Genomic DNA, 25,552 nt, shown 5'->3' on the forward strand with positions numbered 1-25,552 from the left:
ATTTCAAGTAGGAACCAGTTCCTTGTATGCGCCTTTGCCTCGGGAACTTTTGCAGAATGGAAAGGGAAAGCCCCTGAAGTCCTCTGTGACTATTTTTGTCTTTTGTAAAAGCCTCAGACCTTTGAAGAGATAATGTTAAGTGCCCCCTACTCCAAAGAAGAGAGGCAAAGGCACTGGAGGGCAAAGCGAGGAGAGAGAGGCTCTTCTGCCTAACAGGGTAGAGGAGGAAGGCTGCAGACCCCTCTAAGAAAGCGAGCAGAAGAGGTGCTAACTAAACCCATCAGTTTTAGGATCAGCTTTACAATTTGCAAGGCCCAATGCAAAATGAAACTGTGGAATCTTTTGTTCAAATTTCAGGACTTCAACAGAAGAGCACTAAAACAAGCTCAGGGTTTTTCTGAGCAGGGGACCCTGTGAGACTACCCATGTCACTTGTGCATAAAGCTAGCCCTGCCCAGAGGAGATGGTCCTCAGGGCGTCTAGAGGGAGGCACTTTCCTCAAAGCCTTCTAACCACAAACTGGCACGACCAAAATTCAGGGCCCACTGTGGGCTTCACAGTGGGATGCCAGTGATACCTTGAAAAATTGGAGGTTAGAGCTCCTTCCTCAATTGTCCTCATCCCGAGCAAGCTTTCCAGGTAGTGGTATGGTTTTGGGAAGGAGAGGGGGCCCCCCAAAAGGATGAGGTAGATGTTTTTGCCATCTTTGAAGGATGGAGGCTGAGAGTCAGAAAATTAAATTGATTTAAAGAAATGAGGAAATTGATATGTTTTGAACACTTCAGTTTGTAGACTAAAATGTATTCAACGTATGCTTTTATAAATATTTAAGTACATAAAACCAAATGTTTAATATAAGATCCACATTGTAAATATTCCTTTGAGAGTATTTTTCTGCATGGACTGGAATGGCTGAGCTTCTTAAAATATAAATGCATGAAAGGGAAGGAAAGATGCCTGCTTTTTCTTCACTGCTGCAAGGACTTTTGATCTCCATTTAAAATTCAGATTGTCACAAACATTTTTCTTGTCCATTTCATGTGCAAAAATGCTCTAAGAGTCATTGCATGGTAGACTCTGTGAGATGAGAAATTTCCATGGCTTTGGTAACTGATTATAAATATGAGCATCTCATTTAGGAGGGAGTAAATGTTTTTTTCAAAAGTCACAATTCTCTGTAATAGTGTGATATTTGAGCAAGTTCCTTAACCTGCTATATAGCGCTCTTACCTGTAAAATGAGGATCATACCTCTTGGGTTGTTGTCAGGACTAATGAGGTGACATACACTGTACCTGGCATACTAAATGGTGGATCTAGGACATGACTCTGCCATGTTAGTCATATAATGGGGACTCAATTTCTAGTTTGTGGTTACCTCAAGCTGCTGCTTCTTCTCCCTCTTCCTCTTCCTCTTCCTCTTCCTCCTCCTCCTCTTCTTCTTCTTCCTCCTCCTCCTCTTCTCCTCCTCCTCCTCCTCTTCGGTTGTAAATAAGAGAACCCCCAACCACTATGAAGTGCTGGATTTTTTTGGTTTTAACATTAAGGCAAACTGCCTTATCTGCAAAAGGACAAGGTAGCGCCAATCTCCTCAGATGCCCATGGACCATGGAACAGATTATTTCATGCTGCTGTCAGTCACTCTTGGCCTTGGGCAGACATTGAATCATTGGGGATTAGAATCAAAAAGGACCAGAGAATCATTGCCTTCACTGGTCTTCAAAGTGCATAGCTGGGAAGGGCTCTGTGGAGGTGATTTAGGGACGTTCTAGGGAGCCAAAGGGGCCCTCTAGCATATGTGGTCCCAGACACCTACTTCCCATTTTGCCAGAGGAAACTCCAGCGGTATCTGTTTTATATATTGGCCATCTAAGTAAGATTTTAACAAAAGGGCTCTGCAGCCATGAACATTTGAAAATCATGGATCTGGTCCAACCTTGTAATTTTAGAGTTGACGAAATTTCGAAGTAGAAGACTAAGTGTCTTAACCAACATCACAAAACTAGTTAGTGGCAGAGCCAGGAGTAACCCAAGGTCAACTCCCAGTCCTGAACAGTTTTCCTTCTAGCAGGCTGCCTCTTGCTGAAAGATGAAGCTAAAATCGCAGATGTTGCGGGGTCAAGATTAACACCTTGCAAATCAGATGTACAAAAACAGTAGCTTATTTATTTTCTATAACTGATTTAATCTTGCTCTGAAGCTCTCATTTCTACAGATGGTGGAAATAAACTTGCTAAGTTACAGTCTCTTCCAGGGTGAAAAAAAAAAAGGGGACGAGGGCTTACTTCACTCAATTTGATGCTGAAACTCCCTATCAGAGTCTATTCTCTACTTTCTATAGATCTCCCCTTCCGTCCTTCTTCCCAAAACGATGTCTAGATAATGGAAAAGTTATGGATCTGTTACTGGAAAGAGGTCTCAATCCAGACCCCAAGATGGGGTTCTTGGACCTCAGAGCAAGAGAGAATTCAGGGTGAGTCCATACAGTAAAGTGAAAGCAAGTTTATTAAGAAAGTAAAGGAACAAAAGAATGGCTACTCTACAGCCAGAGCAGTGGTATAAGCGGCTCAATTGCTTATACTTATAGTTATTTCTTGATTATTTGTAAACAAGGGGTGGATTATTCATGAGTTTCCCAGGAAAGGGTCAGAGATTTCCCAAAACTGAGGGTCCCTCCCCTTTTTAGATTATGTAGGATAAATTCCGAATGTTACCATGGCATTCGTAAACTGTCCTGGTGCTGGTGAGAGTGTCTTTTAGCAAGCTAGTGCATTATAATTAATGTATAATGAATAATGAAGATGACCAGAGGTCATTTTCATTGCCATCTTGGTTTTGGTGGGATTTGACTGGCTTCTTTACCACATCCTGTTTTATTAGCAGGGTCTTTGTGACCAGTGTCTTATGCCAACCTCCTATCTCATCCTGTGACTAAGAATGCCTGACCTCCTGTGAATGCAGCCCAGTAGGTCTCAGCCTTATTTTACCCAGCCCCTATTCAAGATGCAGTTACTCTGGTTCAAATGCCTCTGTCATGTTCTCATGGAGGCAGGAGGAGGGCTGTATAAACTTGCAGGTTGTGTTTCTCTGCAGGTTGCTGCTGCTGTGCAGCTGAGGTACAACCCCTCTCGTTCTCTGGGTATTAGCCTCTGTTCTCCCTACATGTGCTGTGTAAGTGTCTGCAGCTGGTATAATTTGTGGTCTGTTCTCTCAGCACGGGCAATCTATGGTGATAGCTCCCATGGAGCTAGGCCATCTCTCCCTGGGAAAATTCTAGCCAGGGTACTGGTGCCATGGGAAGGCCATCTTCAGAACAGAACTGGCTGCTCTTTAGGGAAGCTTCTCTTTATCAGGCACCTAAACAACTGAAAATTAACTAGAATGCTATACATTCTTTCCTTAACATTTTCTTGAAGTAGAAAATTAAAAGCAGACACGTAATTATTTTGAAAAGTAAGTCTTCCTGTTAAAGACAGCAGAGTAAAACCACTTACGCCATTCCCCTTTCTAAAAATCCAATGAAAACAATAAATGGAACAAAAATAGAAGGAAAAGAAATCTCCCCATCATGAATGAAATGAGGAAACAGCTATAATCCCAAACCACAAACTCTGAAGGATACCTGCCACATATTGTGAGCATGGATGAAGATAAGGGAGACCCTTAATGCTGACAAATGCCTCTTTGGATCTCAAACAGGATATATATTTATCTAAAATTAAGTGAAGTAAGCTAGAAAAGTCAAGCCAATTGTTCTTTGATTAGAGAGAAGGGCATGAATAAGATCAGCGGAGAACAGAGACTGTCCTTAGACGTATACCGAGTTTGGGATGCTCAGATTATTCACTTTCTCCTTTGTACTTTTCTGAAATTTTTGAGTTTTTTTCTTCATGAATACTTTTTGCTGAAACAATAGTCATTCTAATAATCAGTAAAAGCTAAACAACCACCCTCCACCCCCACCAAAAAAAAATAACAACTAGTTTTTTTAACTCTGCAAAAGGGTTAAAGGATAATATTTACACTGGAAATCTTAGAGAAGGACAGCCTTTATTATAAAACCCTAATAGGCTATAGAGTATAAAAAGATAAATCAGACCAGAGTCTGGAAGAAGGGGGAAGAATAAATTGAAGTCCAAATTGTTCTGCATTTAAATATGGGCTCAAGTAGTAGGACTTGGCTGAGTTTATTACTCCCAAGAGTCAAACAGAAATAGAAGGAGCGAGGAAACCAAGAAACAGTGGAATTAGGCTGGGAGTGGAGGAAGTACTAGAACTTGGGTTGGCAGAATTCATCTTTGCAGTTCAAGAAGTCTGAAGTTTTACAGTTATTTGCATCACCTGGATAGAAGACTTTCTTGGCTTGCTAAGCTTCCTGTCACATCCAGAAAGATCTCGTTTTAATTTACTTGTTTACTTTATTTCTTTATTTCATGAGGCTGAATAGAAATGAAGGAAACCAAAGGAATGAGACAGCACTTGTGGGTAGGAAATGGTAACAGAAGTCTGAGCTCTGAATCAGAGCTAATTAGGGAAGCCATGAGCTCCTCCCATCTTCACCCCCAACCTACCCCTTCCCTGTTCCAAACTCCTTCCCTACACCTGCAAAGGGGTTTGAGCCACTTGAAACTGCACTTCAGCTGACCTCTAGATTAACTGCACTATAAGCTTGAGGTTGGGAAGAAGGACAGAGCTGTTTTGACTGAGTCCAGGTAAAGGTCATTGCAAGGAGCAGGGAAGAAGAGGCAATGCAGGGAGATCAACATGGCCTCTGTTCACAGGTGACCACTCTCCATTTGAGGCCACCTGTATCCTATCTATCCACCCACTCTCACCCTTTCTAGACCACTTCTCTTCTCCCAGTTCATCAATCACAAGTAAAAACAAACAAACAAATCCAACAGGTGAGAAAGAGGATAACACAGTGATTCTTAATGGTATTTGGAGACCTTCAAGGTCTCAGTCCTTGCTAACACACCTGAGCAATGTTTTAAGTCCAGAACACATTCCTTCTCATTTTGAGGTCTTTGTTCTGAAAAATCTTCTGTCTTAAATAGTAAGGGTAATGCTAATTGTTAAAAACAAACAAACAAACAAACAAAAACTACTGCTACTAAAAGCCCAAAGCTCAAAGACAAGCTGTCTCCCAATACCCACTCCCAATTATACAAACATAAAGAAAAAATGGGATAACCAAGATTTTGTTTTAAACTTTCAGTTTAAAACATAGAAGAATGGGAAACATTCAGCAGTCCTGAATGAGTAGCAAATAGCAAACCTTGCTGAATAGGGATAGCAATGACACTTACTTGGTTGGTGATTCTAGAAGCTGCTCTCTGGAATGATCTCCTTGTTAATGATCCCCTATGGATTCATCTTTGATGGGCAATAAAGAATTGCTTTCTTGAGGGACATACAGCTTCCTCAGACCTCTTCACGCTAGTGTGGGTCTAGAGGCCTGGAATTTGTTTTAAAAATAAAAATTATAGGCTGTTTTCAGGCAGGCTTGAGGTGTCTTTGACAATGTGGTTTCCTAAAAATCTTAGTTGGCTTCTGTTCTATTTGCTTCCTATCAATTGCACATGTGTGTAGACATAGTCAAAGATGCTGTGTCCACAGTCTTTAAACCTGAAGATTTTCGCCCCTTTACTTCCAACATCACTGATCTATCCTTTTCTAGTTCTTCTTCAATGGCTACTTCTTTGAGACAATTTGAAATCGTAGCTTCTCATGGGGAAACACTACCCTGAACCGGAACTTTTTTAATAGGTCCAAGGTGTCTTGCAGAGAATCCTTAAATAATGGGAGGAGGTCCAGTGGGCATGCCTTGCAAAATAATAACAATAATAATAATAATGATAATGGGAGAAGGACTTCGGGTCTTTCTGGTTAAGGTTGCTACTTTGAAGTCATTATTTCTGCTGCTTTGGTGCAGATAAAGAAGCAGTTGGCTTTGTCAGTGTTTCAATGCTCCATGTCATGGAGTTTCTCTCCATATTGGGTTGTGGCCACAGTCAAATAGCACCTGCCTTAGGAAGGGAGCATTGGATTGTTGTACCATATATAGTACTTTGTACATAACAAAATACACTTTGCCTTCTGTCTTCCTGCCTGCATTGAGCCCAATTCTACATTTTTTATTCTTTTAGATTTTAGATTGACCCTACTTTCATGGACCAAATTTATTAGTCTCTTTTCTTTCTTCCTTCTTTTCCCCTTTAGTTGCAAACTATAGAAACCATTTGGGTTGGTTTGAGCATAAAAGGAAATTACTGAGAGTTATTAGGAGCTCGGTGATTCATTGGGAGGTCTGGAAAAAAAAGAAGCTCAAGGCTAAGCTCATAGGAACACAGCCTGGCATCTCACACAGAAGAGGATTGATGAGGATTCTACTGCCTCCACAGCTCCTGCCATCATCTTCATCTGCACCATAGATGCTCAGAACCCAGTCTGTGTCCACATGTTGCTGACTTCCAAATCAGAGCTTCATGTGGGTGTATTTGGTTGGTAGAACATAGGTCCCAGACCTACTCCCTGGGAGCTGCAAGGGATACCGGGAAATTCTGCCCTGGAAATATAAAACCCACAATGTGGGAAACAAAGAAAATGTACAGCAGGGGTTTAACAGAATGACAGGTATCTGCTAAAGAGAATATTGATTTAAAAAAAAAATTTTTTTAAATAATAAAAAGCACAGCAATTTTCCCTCTAGAGCCCCAGAAAGATTCAGGCCTTAGAGGCACTAAGTACTATAGAAAATGAGGCTGAAGCATGGGGCTGAAACTTGGTTTGGCTGAAGGTCTGCGGAAGGTGGAGCAGTTTAACCTCTAGGTTCCCTCATCCACCCCCATGCAGCCAGACAATTATCCCTCCACTCTTCTCTTTTCCTTCCCTCTTCCCTTAGAAAACTAGAAGTTTATTCTCTGGAGAAGTTCCAGGCTCAGTGACACCAGGTCAAGGTGCTGAACCGAAAACAATTAGATTAAGTTAAAATCTGCTTGATAAGTGTACAAGTAATCTATTTTCAAAACCTAAGAGATGTCTTCAGTTATCTCTAACTATATGCCAGCAGTAGGCCTTCTAGGAAACTGTACTATGATTCTGGGAAACTTGGTTGTGGGCTGGGGAAGGACAATAAAGAGGATTGTATGATCATCTGCTTCTGTTACTGGAAAGGTGTCCCGATCCAGACCCCAAGAGAAGGTTCTTGAATCTTGTGCGAGAAAGAATTCAGGAGTCCATAAAGTGAAAGCAAGTTTACTAGAGAAGTGAAAAAACAAAAGGATGGCTATTCCATAGACAGAGCAGCACTGAGGGCTGCTGGATGGCCATTTTTATGGTTATTTCTTGATTATATGCTAAACAAGGGGTAGATTATTGATAAGCTTTCTGGAAAAGGGGAGGTTCCCAAAACTGAGGGTTCCTCCCCTTTCTAGACCATATAGGGTAACTTGGATGTTGCCATGGCATTTGTAAACTGTCATGGCACTGGTGGGAATGTTTATTAGCCTGCTAATGCATTATAATTAACGTATAATGAGCAGTGTGGATGACCAGAGGTCACTTTCATCAGCATCTTGGTTTTGGCCGGCTTCTTTACGGCATCCTGTTTTATTACCAGGGTCTTTATGACATATATCTTGTGATACCAATCCTGCTGACCTCCTGTCTCATCCTGTGACTAAGAATGTCTAACGTCCTGGGAATGCAGCCCAGCAGGTCTCGTTCTCATTTTACCCAGCCCCTACTGAAGATGGAGTAGCTCTGGTTTGAACGCCTCTGACATTTCCACTCTCAAGGAATGGTGTTTTTATTCTCTTCTCCCCAGAATGTACTTCTGGTCGGTCCCACTGTTCCATTCCACAGCATTTTAGGAGGTTCTCAAGAGTGTCCTAAACAAGCAGAGGAGAATGGTAAGCCTTACCCATTCCTAGTTTAAGAAATGAGTGAAATGGGGTCTGAGTTGTATCAAAGGTGAGCTAGACATCCTCGAAATAAAGAGCCAGAGTATCAGGCAAATCATCTAATAGCTAAAATGAGCGTACTTCTATTCCTAACTAAAGTTTACATTTCCGTGGTACAGTTGGCTTTCCCAGGCTCTCGGCGTCCATGCTGTCTCGGCGCTATCTCGCAGCCTGACGCCACGCGCCATCTGCTGGCCTTCAACTGTATAGCTCTAGAGTAACTTCAGAGGCCACGAGGGAACAAAGAGCACTCGCCTCCTTCGAAGGAGCTCCCACAGGCCCTCCCTTTGCTTCAGGTGTAGGACTGAGCAAGTCCAGACCACTACCTTAACAGGTATGAGGAAAATGAAGACTATCCTATTTTGGCACGTATCTCAAAATTGTCATCATTCACTCAAAGTTCATAACCACAGAGACCTTCCTACTTATTTTCTCAGGTGTTTTGAAGTTTTGACATGGGAAGGAAATAGCGCTTCTAGAAACATAAACTAGACTAATTCAGAGTGCTCTAATTTTGACACTGACCCTACTCTCAAAGCACATGGCATCTTCTTTAAGGAGTTGTGAATTTTAGATTCTATACCAGCGTAAGTGTTGCTAGACTGCATTCCATCAACAATCTTACCTGGCTTCCAGTCTTTGTTCCCAATTGTTTATAAACCAACCAACCAACCAACCAATAAAAGATTATCTCACAATGCACTCACCCATATTTGATCTAATAATCCGGTAAAATGAGTGCCAGAAAAATAATACAAATATCCTTGTATATTAAGAAATACGTTTAAACTAGTATGGCCACTATTTGCAAGTTGTAGCACCAAATGCAAAAACAAAACCAAAACGTACAAATAATGTTTTCATGGCTCCTATAGCCAATCTACATGCAAGGGCTTGGAATTCCAAAAGCCAAGCCCATCAGCCTGGAATGGAGAAAATTTCTGAGTCTTGATCAGTCGAGTCACACGTACACATTGGCTGCTGTGAAACTAAAATAACCAATTGATTCTTTCTCTTACATTTTGTACAGTGGAATAAGAGCTATTAATTTATTAAGCAGTTGGCTTTGAACCTTCCCTGACCACTCTTTGCAAAGAGAGAGAGGTCTGCAAGACTTGTGGGGAGTGAGGAAGTGATGGTACCTGATATTTTCCAATTTTTGGCAGGTCATTGATGGAAACTTTGACCAGTATCTTTGTTCCTCCCTCAACATATGGCCACCCTAAAAGTTAAGGCATAGATTTCAAATTCTTGAGTCAGTTTTTGTATTTAGGTCTCCAAGCACAGAGAGAAACTGGCAGACAGGGTTGGAGAAGTATTGAGAACTAATTCGGATGCCCTGAAAGCTGAGTTCTAGACCCAGTGTTGCCAGCAATGAGGCAAGAGACCTTTCACGAGTTAATTTACCTTTCCATGTTTCAATTTGCTCATTTTCTAATTCCTGCCCTTATTCCCTTCTCGCCACCCCGATCCCCTTCCCCTTTCCTGACTGGGTAATAGGACAGGGAGCCGCAGAGGGTCTGTGAAGCTTCCTCCTTAACGTCCTAGAGTAACGGGTCTCAGTCTTCACTGCACAGTCAAGTCCCATGGTGCATTTTTCAAACTTACATACCTGGCCCTTCCCTCCGCTGAATTCTGGTCTGCCCGTAATTGCTCCCTCCTTTCTCTTTGTTTTCCTTTCTCCCTTCCTTGTTTTCTTTTCTGTACCTTTCTGTCTCTGTTAGAACTTCCTTTTCCTGGTATCTAGCCAATCACCTCATGCTGTTTTACTTTACTGTCCTAAGATGCTGTCTTCTCATGCCTATGTGTACTTTCTTTAAAAAAAAAAATGTTTAAAAATCATTGTGTGTTTGAGTGGCTAGGCTCACTGAAAAAATGTTGGAATATATTGTAAAGCACATAATGATGATGATGACGATGATGAGCTATGGTTTATTGAGCACTCTCTTTTTGCCAGGCAATGTTGAAAGTTACTTCACATGTATTCGTTCATATAACACCGTGCCAACCCCATGAGGTAGGGACTATTATTATTTCTATCTTGCAGGTAATGAAACTGAGGCACAGAGAAGTAACATAAAAACAAAAGCTAAAAATTATCGATAATGCCTTGCCAAGAATTCAAAACCACCTAGCATCCCTATTTCTGAATGAATGGTATGCCTCTTCCTTCATGCATACATTTATTCATTCAAAAACCACTTATGCCACAACTCCGCATTGCCCTGGGGCCAGTTGTGGGGATCAAAGGACCCTTTCCAATAACTGCATTTGAAATGTAGCCTTTTGTCACTGAAGGCAGAAGGAACTTCCGGTCAGTGGAAGGAGAACTAAGATAAAATTCACCACTATCCTACATCCCTACTCCCATATCCAGCCATATGACAAAAATTCAAAAAAGAACTCAAGGTCTTGCCAAGAATGGGCTGTCCAGTGATGGCAGCAACTGTAACACACACACACACACACACACACACACACACACACACACAAACTGCATGTTTAATATCATGGAAAAATGCTTATGATGTATTAAAGGAGAAAAAAAGTCAACAAGTCGGAAGATGCAGTATAACAGCAAACATTATAAAAGGCCCAGGATCGGGGGTGGGGAAGTGCAGGGGCAAATGTATCGAAAAATAATTTTTTTAAAAAATGAGTGATTCTGCCTAAGAAAAGCTGATAGATTTTCTTTCTTTTTTTTTTTTTAATTACCTGATTTCTGCAATGAAGATGCATTACTCTATGTTTAGGAAAAATAGTTAATCATGTTATCTTGTAAAAAATGTTGCACAAAAAAATGTTATCTGTTAAAAAAATGTTGCCAAAAAAAAATGTTTAAGGAGTTAATGTCAACAAATTATATTCAGGTGAAATTCAGAGTTTCTGATTATATTTTAAAAGGGAAGAAACTAATTTATTGGCTAAGCTTATTTCTTTCTTTTTTCTTTTTCTTTTTCTTTTTTTTTTTTTTTTTTTTAGACAGTCCTCACTTAGTCACCCAGGCTGGAAGGTACAGGGGCATGATCTTGGCTCACTGCAACCTCCACCTCCTGGGCTCAAGCGATTCTTCTGCCTCAGCCTCCTGAGTAACTGGGATTACAGGCACCCACCACTAAGATCAGCTAATTTTTTTGTATTAAATATTTTTAGTAGAGACAGGGTTTCCCCATGCTGGCCAGGCTGGTCTCGAAATCGTGACTTCAAGTGATCTGACCACCTGGCCTCCTAAAGTGCTGGAATTATAGGCGTGAACCACCCCACCCAACCTGACTAAGCATTTTGTCCTGCATTAATTTTATGCAAGTTTCAGGGCAATCTTGTTCAATTGTTTCAGGGAGAGTAAGTAATGTGCCCAAGGTCACTTGCCTGAAAAGGGTCAGAATGCCCAATTCCAGCCAACTCCCAAACTCAGACTCTGTACTCCAGACCAACAGTGTTTCACCATTTTATTTTCTAATCTGAGCATAATATGCTTTCATCTGTAACAGTGGCTTTTTAAAGTAATGATGGAGGCTAAAGGGTGTGGAGGGAGGCAGGAGGTGCATCTAAGGGTCAGCCGAAGGCCCCCAGGTGATCCAGATCTGCTTACTCTGCCCCCAGCCTCTCCAAGAGTGTAGTATCATCAGAGTACTGATGGCCTGCAAGTTTGACAACTTGATTTCCAGGGTACTGACAAGGCCCATCATGCCAGCAAAATACCTCCCCAGAGACACCCTTTGGCTCAAGGTTCTTTGTGCAAATGTCTATGAACATAAAAATGCCTTAAACCACATCACTCCTGAATATAAATAAGTTTGTCAACTTATCTCTCAAGTAGTGAAAGAGAATGACTATTGAACATCCAGAGGAAGACAGATACCACGAAAGACAAGAAGGACATTGAAAAGCTACTAGAATCTACATGTCCTTCTTCACGGTCCTGCCAATGGCTGGACTTGATTATAATATTTAGGTTTCGATGTTTATATCCTGTCAAGGGAAAGTAGAATATCACATTCTATCAAGTCACTTGAAAAGAACCACTGATTTACAACTCCAAGGCACTAACAGTGTGTTTGATTTAAAGGAGTGTGTCTATGTAACTGGAATAAACACACCACACTCCAGAAAGTCTGCAGATAGCTTCTCTCTGAGTAAATGGCAGAGAAGAACTAAGACATGTTTATATTCCTTCCTTTCCCTAAGGGTTATCAGGGCCTTTTTCATCACGTTGGATGGAAAACAAATGATCAAAAGATGGATGACCCCACGTCCCTTCCATATCTCCTTCTTGGTATGCCAAAAGTCTTTCCAGCAACGCAGGGCAAGCTAATTATTTTCTACTAATCAATCAGCTATTTTAATGATGTGTGACACTTCAGATCTATCAGTACCATTAAGATAATGCCTGTTCTGTTAGGCAGCAGCCAGTTTACAGACAACTCACTAGCCAACCTGGACCTTTGAAAACTCTAAATTCATGTTCATCTGAGTATATACTCCAAGGCCTCAAAGGAAAATCAGACCCGGAGGCAGTATCTGGGCAGCTGTGACTCAAGGATTATTACTAAATGCAGCACCGCTCCAATGGCCTCCCTCAGAATTTGAAGTTCCCACTGGTTCCACTGAATTTTTTCTTGGCCTTCAGGAGAAGTAGTTGTTATTATTATTTTTTCAATTTATCCCTGAGCATAGGTAGGCATTGCCTTCCATTCCACAGGACCTCAGAAACTGTTGTCCGAACAGTTGCTTTTCAGCAGCGTGCAAAGAGATAGAAACATCTGGAATGTTGCTGGGGTATCACAGTCCTCTCCTTGGGAAGAGGGATGAAATGGACAGGAGAATATGAGGGTCCTTGGGAGGCAGGTCAAGAGAGATAATGTTAAAAAAAAAAAAAAGTTGGGAAGTCTGGCAGAAATGTGGACCTAAGTTAATTAAAAGACATTCAGTTGTGATGCTCACATTTCCTTCAAAGACGAAGAGCTTTCCTCTCGGACTCTGTGTCTGGCAGGGAACAGTGCCTCATTTTCAAGGGCCTGAGTTCCCAACCATGGGTTATACAGAATCCAATGGTGGCCACTGGGGGAAGGAAGTGTGGTGAAAAGACCTGGCAGGCTGTGTGCTGCTGCTGCTCCTCCTTCTCCTCCTCCTCACTTTCTCTGCTGCTTGGGCACTTCTAACTGTCCCACGTGATCAACTGGCGAGCTCACAGGTCTCTGTCTCACTGGCTGACAGTGGCCCTGATGAAATGTTTCACCTGAAGACTTCACATCCCTCTCCCATTAGGTAGTAATTGCACTAGGGCCGCAGGGAGAGGGGCACTGGTCTGCTCGGCCACCACTGGAAGCAGCTTTTGTTCCGCATGGTTTCAGGTTGAAAATCTGCCCAAAGAATGCTTTCCTTTCAAAGGATTGGGAAACCCTATTCGGCCTGAGTACAAGCTGCCTTCACTTCCGAGTGGGGCAGGCAGTGGGGAGGGAGCATCCCATCCTTCCTGTTCATAGACCATCCTTTGTTCAGCAAGAGGAACCAAGGGCAGACATCACCGCCAAGGAGTGGCCAGCTTTCCCTGGGCCCTTCTCTATGACACGTATAAAATCTGTAGGCTCCCCATGCATGTGTATATCATGTGAATATCATATTCCGTGCTAGGGCTAAAGATGGAAAGAGGAATAAGATAAGCTTTTTGTCCTCAGAGAATTCACAATGAAAGGGAAGGAGTACAGGAAGATACACACATAATTACAAAACAGAGGTCTATGTGATAGTGTGAAGACACAAAAAAGAGAATATAAGAGAAGATTTCACAGAAGGAGAAAGGGTGGTGTTGGTTCTGGAAGTGGAATGAGTAGGAATTTGGAGATCAGCCAAGGGGAAAAGGCAACCCAGATAGAAGCAACTGCATGTGGAAAAGTAGGGAGGCGTGGGGAAGTTATGCCCTATGCAATCACCCCTGCTCTCTGTAAGAAAAATTAAGGAGAAAGTCAAACTTGTATTTATTCCTTTAACATTTTTTTACATCATCCTGAGTTTCAAGTGCAAGGGTGTGGTGAGTAACCCTAGATTTATCCCACCTGGATCTTGCAGTTTATTCCAACAGAGAGACAAACAAATAAACAGGTGCATGCATTACAGCTCGGGACAGGTGCTTTGAAGTAGGCAACCAGAGTTCTGTAATAGAGAACAGAGGAGGATTTGCCCAAGTCAGGATGCTAGTGAGGCCTCTTGGAGTCGAGGGGAAGAATCAGCCATTGAAGAGCCTTCCAGTCTAAAGAAACAGCCTATGCTATGGTCCTGAGGCAGAAAAGTTTGGAAAATTTGAGGGGATAAGAAAAGGCCAGTGTGGATGGAGGTATAGGGAAAGAGGTTACATATAGGAGATGCCTTTGATGAGATGTTAGGGACCAGATCATGAAGGGACTTCTAGGTCAAGGCAAAGAGTCTGGGGTTTCTTCCAAGTGCAAAGAGAAGACATGGAATAGTTTTAAACAGGAAAGAGACATAATCTGAATTTATCTGGAAATAAAAAAATCTGCTGGCTTTTGCATGGAGAATGCATTTGAGGAAACCTAGAGAAAAAATTAGATCAATAAAGAGGACTTTGCCTGTACCCCAGGTGGCTCCACCAAAGGTAGCAGCAGTGGAAATTGAAGAAATGAATGGGTTTATGATATTAATTTGTCATTCTGGTTCTGTTTCTGGTGTCACAATACTTTCTCTTTTTTGGATGTCATAATTTAAACTCCTCAGAGAATAACACATCACTTATCTTTATTCTTCTACAGTGACAAGTACTTGACATGTGTCCTTGGTCTAGAAAAGAAGGAGGAGCCACAGATGGCTGAGGTGAAGGCTCCAGCTCAATGGCCTGTCATTACAAGAGGCTCTTGGAGCTTCTGATCTTCTTTGCCTGTCTCTATGCCCAACCCTGTCTAGAGTGTGCACTTCGGCATGGTTTTAAAAAACAGCATGGAGAAAGAGAAGTTGAGGTCAGTCTTTCTCCTCCAATCACAAAGTATCCATTAAAAGACATTCCCTCCATAGAGCCTTTTCTTGCTTCCTGAGATCTCATAGAGGATTCTCCTGGGACTAGCTTGCTCCAGGCATTTCTGCAGGTGGTCAGAGCTGGATTGGACTGTTACATTGTCTTCTCTCCATCCTTGACCTTGAAGCCTTTCAGATTATCCTCTGAGCACTGCTCCAAAAGCCCAAGAGTGCATACAGAAGGGAATCAAAAACGCTCAGGGTGGTTTATAACTTATAATCTAGCTCCTTCAAAAACTCTCGAGGGATGCCTCAGTCATCTTCAGGTTCCTAACTCACTCCTAAGAAAGTCTCCACACAACCTCCCCTTTTGATAAATATAAAGATTTAACTTATGTCATGTGCTCTTTGATCCAACTTCATTAATCTTTCATTACACTTTGCAATGAATGGAAGACAATTGTGCATGTGTGTATGTGTGATCTTCAGTATACAGAAAATATTAGCGTTTATAAAGCACTTTCCCGTACATTTTCTCATTTAGTCCTTGCTACAACCCCATTTTACAGATTAAAAAATGACTCTCAGAGAGACAAAGTTATTTGGTTATCGGCATACAACTTATAAATTCCAAGAAAGTAGAGGCTGTGTCTGCATTGTTATTCATTATATCTCCAGAGTCTGGTACAGTGTCTGACACATAGTAGACATTTGATAAGTATTTGTTGAGATAATTAATTAATGAATTAATTATGCCTTGACACATCTGGGATTAAAATTTTTAATTCTAACCTCTCTATCCACCATGTATTGATTCCCTCTGATAAAACAGTGGGTCTACCTACAGAACTCAGAATAAATGAATTATTCAACTCTGTCTTGTTTTTTAGAAACATTTTTGTGTTATACACATCAAAGCCATGCCCTGTATTAGTAACTCTACCCATTTAGTAATTTGTAGATTGAACGAGGCCAGGCAGAGAGGAATTCCCAGCCCATGGGTGTCTCACTGTGCTCTGGTTCCATGTCCCTTTGTGGCTCTACACATCCCTTCTCTCAACTCCAAACCAAAAAATATGCATGTGTGCTCACACAGTTTTCAACACCATTTTATGGAGTGCACAGTCAGACTCCCTGCCTAAGTTCAGGATTGTCTTTGGGGGCTTTTATTGCCAAAAGTAGTGTTTTAATGCATAGTAAGGGGCCAGGTTCTGTGGCTTATGTCTATAATCCCAGTGCTTTGGGAGGCCAAGATGGGAAGATTGCTTGAGCCCAGGAGTTTGAGACCAGCCTGGGCAACATAGTGAGACCTGTCTCTTCCTAACAAAAAAAAAAAAAAAAAAAAAAAAATAGCTGGGCAGGTGCATGTACACCTACAGTCCCAGCTTCCCGGGAGGCTGAGGCCCAGGAGGAATCATTTGATGCGCGCAAGGAGATCAAGGCTGCAGTGAACTGTGATCGCACCACGGCTCTCCAGCCTTAATGACAGAATGAGACTTTTTCAAAAAAAAAAAAAAAAAAAGGCATAGTAAGGGCCTCTGATAGACTATATGTCACCATAATGTTCACAGCCATTGCTAGTTTTCCAAAAGGAAGAAAGGAAGGAGAGATGGATTCACAAAAAGTGGTGCTCTTTATTGCATCAATAGGGGAACAGACAGGTCACCCTTCTACTCAAGAAACCTTAGAGCAGCCTGCTGCTTAGTTGACTAGTTTTTCATTTATTTCTGTAGAATGAGAGAAGGTTGATTGTACATTAAATCCTTGCTGACCTGTGGCTAGGAGCTGAGTAGGCTGACACATCACATCAAGTCTTGGTTATTCATGTAAATATGATCTACTTAATGATTGATTTATCCTCAGAGAATTTTGAGTCCCAGGCCATTTTTTTCTTGCCCCTTTCCCCACTAATATTCTTGGTAAATAAAACAGAGTGGTTTTATAAACACTCTTTTAATAAACCCCAGAAACTGAGCCAAGACTAGCATCTACAATCCCACTTTCGGGAACAGGCCCCCTTTCCTCAGATCATTATTCCTTGTGAAAATACCACATTCAGTTAAACAGACTTGCTGGTGTGGTCAAATAAAATGGTAAAACACAAAATAAAAAACCTTTTGTATGTAGGAATGAATGAAGTAAAATAATTCTCCTGCCAGCTCAAATACATCTAAACATCTCTGGAGTTCCATGACCTTCAAAATAAAGATGAATTTGTGAAGATTAGCAGTGACAGCCATGGGAAGGAGAGAAGGATAGCAGAGCCCAGCCAAGCCTTTAATGAGGAAAAAAGAATTCAACCATTGAGAAGTCAGAGGCCCCAAATCCTGCATATAGCAACTGAGTATAATATAAGCTTCCCATATCCTGCTTGTTACCACTGTGCCCTCACTTTAGTAAGGCCATATTTCTAAAACAGAATGAAAATCTTATGCTATCCATATATAAAACATATTTTTCAAATTATGAAAGAAAATATATAAGACATACATATAACATAAAAAAATACATTTAACAAAATTATGTATATTAAAATATGTGTTAATATATACCTATATATAGGACACATATATAACCTAATAAAATATATTTAACAAAATTATATCTATTAAAATATGTGTTAACATATGCCTATATATATAATGTATTAACAAAAAAGTTTAATATGTAGGCAAGCTGAATGTAAGATTATGATGGCAAACATATATTTAATGCTTGCTATGTGTCAGGCACCATCCTCAGTATTTTGCCTATATTAACTTATTTGATCCCCACAACTCCATGAGAAAGTTATTGTCACAGTTTTATAGCTGAGAAAACTAAGGCATGGAGAGATTCAGCAACTTCCCCAAAGTTATACAGCTAGTAAGTGGCAGAGCTGTTTATTTTAATTCGAAGTGGTCAGAATCTAGATTCTACGCTTTTAATCATTACTCAAAGAGCTCAAAATGGAAGATGAAAATAAAATTTCTTACATACATGTTGGAAGTGGAATACTCCTAGGGCTTAGGGAAGTATCAGCTATGCAGGACTGATGTTGAAAGCACTATGTGTGCTATAAAGCGAGATCCTAAATTCTGCCTAAATCTAGGTGCTGGGAAGTTCTGTCTTGATAAAACACTAGGAAAACTCTATCCACCAGGTCAGGTATGTGGAACTGCAAAGAGGGGAAAGTCACTTATGAGAAACAAACCCCAAGACCACTCTGTCCAATGGCAGATTCCCAATTAATGCTACCTGTATAATACAAGAATGAGAAATTAACATAAAAACTGGTCCACAAGCAAACTTTGTACCTCTTCAAAGAGATGCCCCCTATGAAAAATAACTCTCCCTGAAGATGAGCTCACAAGTACATAATAAACTTCCATGAAAGACTGAGCAAATGCACAAGAATAGAAATAGTTGAGAAATCTGAAAGAGGTTTTTAATATGCATTTTAAAATATTCATGAGAAAAGAAAGAAATGTGCAAAATTTCTTGGAAAAAAAGTGAGAATTTTTTTTTAATGGCAAATATAGGTTCTAGTAATGAAAATATAGTCACTAAAAATACTTTAGAGCCTGAATATATGAGTGAAACAGTAAAGTGACCTCCTGACATTTACCTCTAATTTACTAATTTTCCCTCAGGGAAACACTTTTCAAAAAGATAAAGACATTAAGCATATAAAAGAGAAGATAAAAGACATGGAGATAGAATAAACAACCCAACATGTGGGCAAGAGGTATTATTTGAAGACAATGGTAGAAATATTTTCAAACTTAAAGAAAATTATAAATCCTTACGTTGAAAAAGAACATGGAATCCAAAAATGATAATTAAGCACAAATCTGAACCTAAACACATATCATTGAAACCACACTACATGAAAATAAAGATAAATATTACCAGAAAGAAAAGACAAATTACCTTCAAAGCAAAGATAATTCGATTATTAACAGATGACTTCTCATAAGCAACAATGGATTCCAGAAGACAATGGAATAATATCTTCTCTGTGCTTATGGGATACGATTATTATTTTAGCTTTTTATATCCTGATAAAGTTTCACTCTTAAATGATACAAAATAAAGGTATGTTCAGACTTCCAAAACTAAAAATGTTTACTACTAAGGCCTTCATGGAAAGAAATACCAAAGGATATACTTTAGCAGGAGCAAAATTTAACCCAGAAAAAACAAATGAAGTGCAAGAAGCATTGATGAAAAAAGAAACATATGGAGAAATTTAGGTTAGTATTGTTGGTGGAAATGCAATGCCCTAGCAGCAATAATACAGATGAGGGAGAGTCACTTTGGTGTTAAGAAGTCCTGAGGTACTTGTCTAATTCAGAGGAAAAAGAAACACTGACAAACTTCACACTGAAAATTATGTCATAAATGTAATGGTAAAATATGCTAATTGAATACAACAGTATTTTCTAGTCTGTTAACCAATCATTTGTGAATCCCTTGAGATATTTTTTAAAAATATGGATTTCCAATCCCCCTAGATGGTTCTCATTAAGTGTATTTTGAGTAAGCCTCTGCTTCTGTATTTTTTACTCCACACTCCACACCCACTAATTTTGCTGAGCAGTCATTGTTGACAGACTAGGTCAGTGGGGCACACCATCTGGGTTCTTCCTCCTTGGCTCTCCAAGGGGGAGGGACAAGCTGTAAGCCAGAACACACTGTAGAAACCAGTGTGCCATAAGGAGAAGCTCCCTGGGCAAGTGTCCTGAGTTTGTAATGGGGAAGGTCTCTTTATTCTCCCTGGTATGTAATGTTTTTTCAGGTGATAGGTTTAAGGAGGTAATTTAGTAGATCCCAATAATCGGAAACAAATTATTTTGAAGTGACGATTTAAATTGGGTATTGGCAGGAATTAAATATTTAGGCATAATGAGTATAATTGAGTATCAGGAAGTGTTTTTTACAATGATGTAATAACTGTTGGCATTCTGTGTGTAATAGCAGGAAGGTTTAAGTGTTTGAAGTGTTTGAACAGCCACTGCTTGTGAGAAAGTGCTTTTAGAAAACATGTAAAAGTTATTAGCTCCCTTTTTAGCCTGTGTGAGAAGCAAAAGTCAATGCCTAAAAGTCTCATGAAAATACAGCTTCGCTCTGACTAAAATTTGATGTCACTTCCCGGATCCTTGAGTAAAAGTCTCATGACCTATTTATGAAGAATTTCAACTGGTGGGGCCCAACTTCCCCAAACTCAGCAATAGATGCCCTACATATGAAGAGGCATGCAAAGCCTATATGAAAAGCAAATCCACCTCTTTTTTTATACTGGTATACTGAATTTGGGAGATTTTTTTTTAAAGTGCGTAGTGTGTTATATTAAAACCTTCCCTCTTTATTTGAAGACTTCGGAGTATGGAGTAGTTGGGATTTAGAAACCATGACCTTTACCTATAGGGTTGAGCATACCTAGTGTTGGATTAGAGAAGAACGATCCCTCAGTTCTTCCCATTGTAAGCAACCCTAAAAAAGCAAAGTCCTGCCAATTCAACCACAATGTATTGCTATTATTACTGTGAGTGTTTCTGCTCTCATTAGACTCTGAACACCTCAAGAGTGGGAGATTGGTCTTGTTAATCAGAGAAGCTCCAGGTCTAGCCTAGTGCCTGGCACATGGTGAGTAACCAATAAATTTATGTTTTTGAGTGAGAGTGAATGAATGAAGCCCCCGGGTCAATATGCTTATTGTTATCTCAGAAAAAAAAAAATTTATTTTCTCTCCTCTTTAATAACCCTCTGCCCTATGTAGCTTGGGCTAGTTCAGGACTTAGTTCATATAGATCTGTGCTTTCCAATATGGTAGCCACATTTGGCTATTTATATATAAATGAATTAAAATTAAATAAAATTTCAGTTCCTCATCACACTAAACACAGTTTAAGGGCTAATAGCCACATATAACTAATGGCTACAGTATCCAATGGCATAGCTATAGAACTATGCAAAAGGTCTATTAGATAGGGCTAGTAAAACTCCTAACTGAGACCCCTAGAGCTCTTCACCCATCTCTGAATCTACCAGTTATTAATTTTATGACTGGGTGAACCACTCAACTTCATATGCACAAGCTGTTTCCTCTGCCTGAAGCACTCTTCCCTCCTGTGGTATCCTAGTTAATTACTTCTCATCTTTTAAGTCTCAGCCCAATCATTATATCCTCAGCTAGGTCAAGGCCTTTCATTGTACCTTGTCCTATTCCTTGTCAAGGTTGACGTTTTATTTATTTTTATGTGACTACTTGATTAATATCTGTCTCTTGGGCCAAATTGTTAGGCTTGGAAGGACAGGAGCACGTCTGGTTTTGTCCAGAATGGTATCTCCAGTGCCTAGCAGAGTAAGTGGCATATAGTGAGGGCACAATATTTATTGTACAAATCAATGAATAAGCCATCACTGTCTTTGCCACAGCCACTGCAAGTGATTGGTGCTCCGCTGGACTAATGCTCAGCTGAGACACTCAGGTAAGGCCACATATTTTTCACTGGATCATCCTTTCAATTGCTCTCAATGTTCATTACCTTTCCTTTTTGCTTATGTTAAATATTCCCACCAGCACTCCTGCTGGTTCACCAGCATGGTTAAGACTTTCAAAGTGAATAAATTGACTGTGCCAATTGAACATTCACAAAGTTGGAGATGAGCACAGCATTCCATTTAGGCTTTGAAATAGGCACTATTAACCTTTATATACAGAAGCCACTCATCCAAACTCTTCATCAAGTCAAAAACCTGATACTGATACCTTGAATGGTTTTCTGGAAACTCCCTACTTCCAGGGTTTAACATCCAGCCCCACTCTCAGGATTATATATGGGAAGTTAGAAAACATATACGTCAATGCTCAAAAATTCTATTAATAGCCACATTTCTTCCAAGTGCCCCAGAGGTTTGCAACTGTCTGAGCATTCCTGAACATCATCCCAAGTCTCTTGTTTTAATGGAAACTAGAGGAAATGGGGATAGTTCCAGCTGAATGTCCCCTGAAGTGCTCAGGTCTGCACATACCACAACCACTGAGTACAGGCAGACCAAAACAGCAACCCAAAGGGCCGCCCACTTGAGCTCCTGTGAGCCTTCACATCTGAGTTCATGTAGCTCTCACTCAGAAACGGAAGTGGAAAACCAAATAAAGTCAACTCCATGGAGGTCCTGGGGACTTAACACTGAGCAGCCACACGAATACCAGAGTGATGCATCATGATTCATGTTATTACAATAAATGCCTAAGAAAGAAATAAGGATTTGGCAGTTAGTATAAAGCATTGGCAAGACAGCTCAAAGTTTTCTGCCTGTTGTAAAGTATAGCCTGGGACATTTTCATTCATTGAGCAATATGCATTAGCAATGTTATCTATGGTAGTAAAGGAGTTACTCATAAAGCTTTATTAAGTGATGTCAAGACTCCTTCCTCCCCGTGTTCTTTTCTTCTCTGGGAGAGGCTTTAGAAAAGACATTAAGTTTTTATTTCTTTCCCCAGTGTGTCTACACCAGCCTGATATTAGAGGATGAAACACATAGCTAAAGGATTAACAATCTAGAAATCACCTTTCCCAAAGTGATTCGCTTTGGGAAAGACGTGCTGGGAAAAGAAAAACAGGTACCCTCTTGATTTAATACTGTTCCTATTTACAGAATAGGCCCTGTAAAGGACAGAAACAAGTCACATCAAAGAGCATTCTTTACAGCAAATATTTAGGGAATAATGGGGAAAAAACAAACTCCAGCTGGTTCTCTAGGTCTTCATGAGCATGGGAAAGGGTGTGAAGCCTCACCAGAAAAGAGTTTTTTTTTTTTTTTTTCACTTAGAAAAACAAAATAATTAAACTTGCATCTCCATGGTGGCTTAGCCGGCTGGTAGTGGTCCAGCAAACACATCCACGCTGGTTCACTTTGTGATGGACACATCATTGCTGGCAAATCAACTGTGTGATGACTTGTGTCACTCTTCAAGGTGGCTGAAATACATAGGGAAGGTGTAGGCTATTTACCTTATACACTGTGTGAACACCTCCCTGATGGATGGCCTTATGGTATGGATTCTTGGTTTAGAATCAAAGACTTGAAAGGGATCTTGGGAAAAATTCTCCTTCTTTTCTCCCTGCTACTGTGAGAGTTGCCTAGAAAGCATCTCCTACAGTTTTGCAGATCTACATTCTCAATCAACATGAGTCAGAGGAGAGATCAAGGAGAAGAGGAACACATTTGGAGGGCAATGAGTGTCCACAGCAAAGAAAGGCCTTCCACCTTCTCTCCCCAGGGTTCCCCACTTCCTCACTGTCTCGCCTGCCTTTAGGTTTTTGCATATGGGATTCTTTCTAATTAAAACCCACTCCACCTCCAATTCATCAACATCCTTGCCTGGCTAATTCCTACTTTCCTTGTAGGCCATCCCTTCTGCCAAGAAGCCCTCTCTGACTTGGCAAGATTAGTTCAGGTGCTGCCGCTCCTCTGGCTCCTCCCACTAGGGTGACCAACTCTCTGTTTGTTTGGGACAGAGGGACTTCCTGGAATGTGGGCTCTTAGTGTTAAAATCAAGATACTCCTGGACAAATCAGAACAGTCACCCCACCTCCCATGCTCCCTGTGCTTATCTTCCTCAGACTTAGTATCTTCTATTGTCACTGCCAGTTTGCTTTTAGCACTGTAGACTGTCACTTTCCTGAGAGCAAGGATGGTGCCATTCATCTCTGTAATCCTGCTAGCAAAGGTCTAACACATGAACAAGTAACCAAAAGCCTCAACTGCAATAGCTCCTCAGTGCTAGATAAATGAATGAGTGAATGTAAAATCCACATTTTTTTTCCCAAGAGGTCTCTCATTCCTGCTTCTTGCCTTTGCGGTCCTTCCTTAAATGCAGGCATGGTTCCTAAGATGTGCTGTGGTACCTCCCCAGCCAGCACCTAGAACAGCTCATGTGTGCTTGCCAGAGGCTCCTGCATACAAATAAGGCACTCTTCTTCCCTGCTCCCAGTCATCATTTACCCTTAGTTACTAGTATAAGACTAAGGCCTAGGAAACATCTTTATTATTGCTCATTTCTTTGGCTACCATTAATTGAGAGTGTATGTGTCAAGGACTATATGAGGTCCTGTCATTCATTTTTAGATATAATATACCATTCTCCAAATAAGGACTCTGTAGCTCAGAGACATTAAACAAGTTGCTCAAGGTCCCAGTGTAATGGAACATACGGTTACAGGTGATCGGGACTCCGAGCTTATGCTTTTAGCCACTATCCTCTATGGCCAGATGCTTCCTGTAGCGTTGTGGGGAGTCAGTCTAGGGAAGACTTTGCTGTCCGGTCCACAGCACGGTAAATTGAGGCAAGGGAAACACAGGGCCTGTTTCTTTGTCCCTTTCCCATTACTCAGACTGAGCTCGGCCCCTTTTGGTTGAAAGGAAGCATGGTTCAGAAGAGTGTACCGGCCGGGCGCAGTGGCTCACGCCTGTAATCCCAGCACTTTGGGAGGCCGAGGCGAGCGGATCACAAGGTCAGGGATCGAGACCATCCTGGCTAACACGGTGAAACCCTGTCTCTACTAAAAATACAAAAAAATTAGCCGGGGGTGGTGGCGGGTGCCTGTAGTCCCAGCTACTCAGGAAGCTGAGGCAGGAGAACGGGGTGAACCCGGGAGGCGGAGCTTGCAGTGAGCCGAGATCGCGCCACCGCACTCCAGCTTGGGCGACAGAGCGAGACTCCATCTCAAAAAAAAAAAAAAGAAGAAGAAGAAGAAGAATGAACTTCAGGGAAGCCTGACACAGAGGTCTTTTGAGAGAACTGAATAAACAGCTGATAAAACAGGAAGGCTCTCAACCCTTTTATCTGATGATAACTGCGAAGCTGCGATGGAGCGAGGGTAGTTCTCCTGTTCAAGGTAGCAAAGTCAGACAGTGGCACCGACAGGCCTGCAGCCCTAATCCCCTGACTTCCTGCCCATGTTTTCCCCCTACCTTCTACCCCCATTCTACGACTATAAAAAACACACAAGGCTCTCTTTACCACATTCCTCAGGTTTTAAAGCCACTGCTCCCGCTGTCCTGCCTCTCCACTCCTAATTCTTTTTTCTTTCTTTTTAACATTTGAGGAAGAAAATGTTATGGCTAACTGCATTTGAATTCCACAATGTCACTGTAACATGTAATAAATACCTTTTATTATTTATTACCAAAATGCTTAGGGGCTGTGGAAGACTAAAGGCTATTCTGTTCTTTCTGATGCAGCTCTAACAAGTTTATTCCAGTTACTTGGGGGAGGGGGCACAGCGGGCTTGGTAATTTAATCTTCTCAATGCCACAGGCCGTGTCTCCGTGATTTTGCTAGAATTGTATGTGACTGGAAGATTTGTTTTAGCTCAATCTTTGCAGCCTTGAGGATGGCAGATTCTCAAAAACACCTATCCAGCCCAGTATCACCACCTGAATGAGCAAGGGGGGAACCCAATGAGCAAGAGTCTGGGTGGCTCCAGAATCCACAGCAATCAGACAATTCTGTCTCAGGGTAAGGGCTGCAGAAAGCACTGCACATTCAGAGTTAGCCGGGCAAACTAACTTTGGCGATATTTTGGCACTTTTAAAACTGTGGCTAAAACGACCCAGAGACTATGAGCCCTC

Source organism: Rhinopithecus bieti, unplaced genomic scaffold (assembly GCF_001698545.2).
Source record: "Rhinopithecus bieti isolate Rb0 unplaced genomic scaffold, ASM169854v2 scaffold_5924, whole genome shotgun sequence".
NCBI classification, from domain to species: Eukaryota; Metazoa; Chordata; class Mammalia; order Primates; family Cercopithecidae; genus Rhinopithecus; species Rhinopithecus bieti.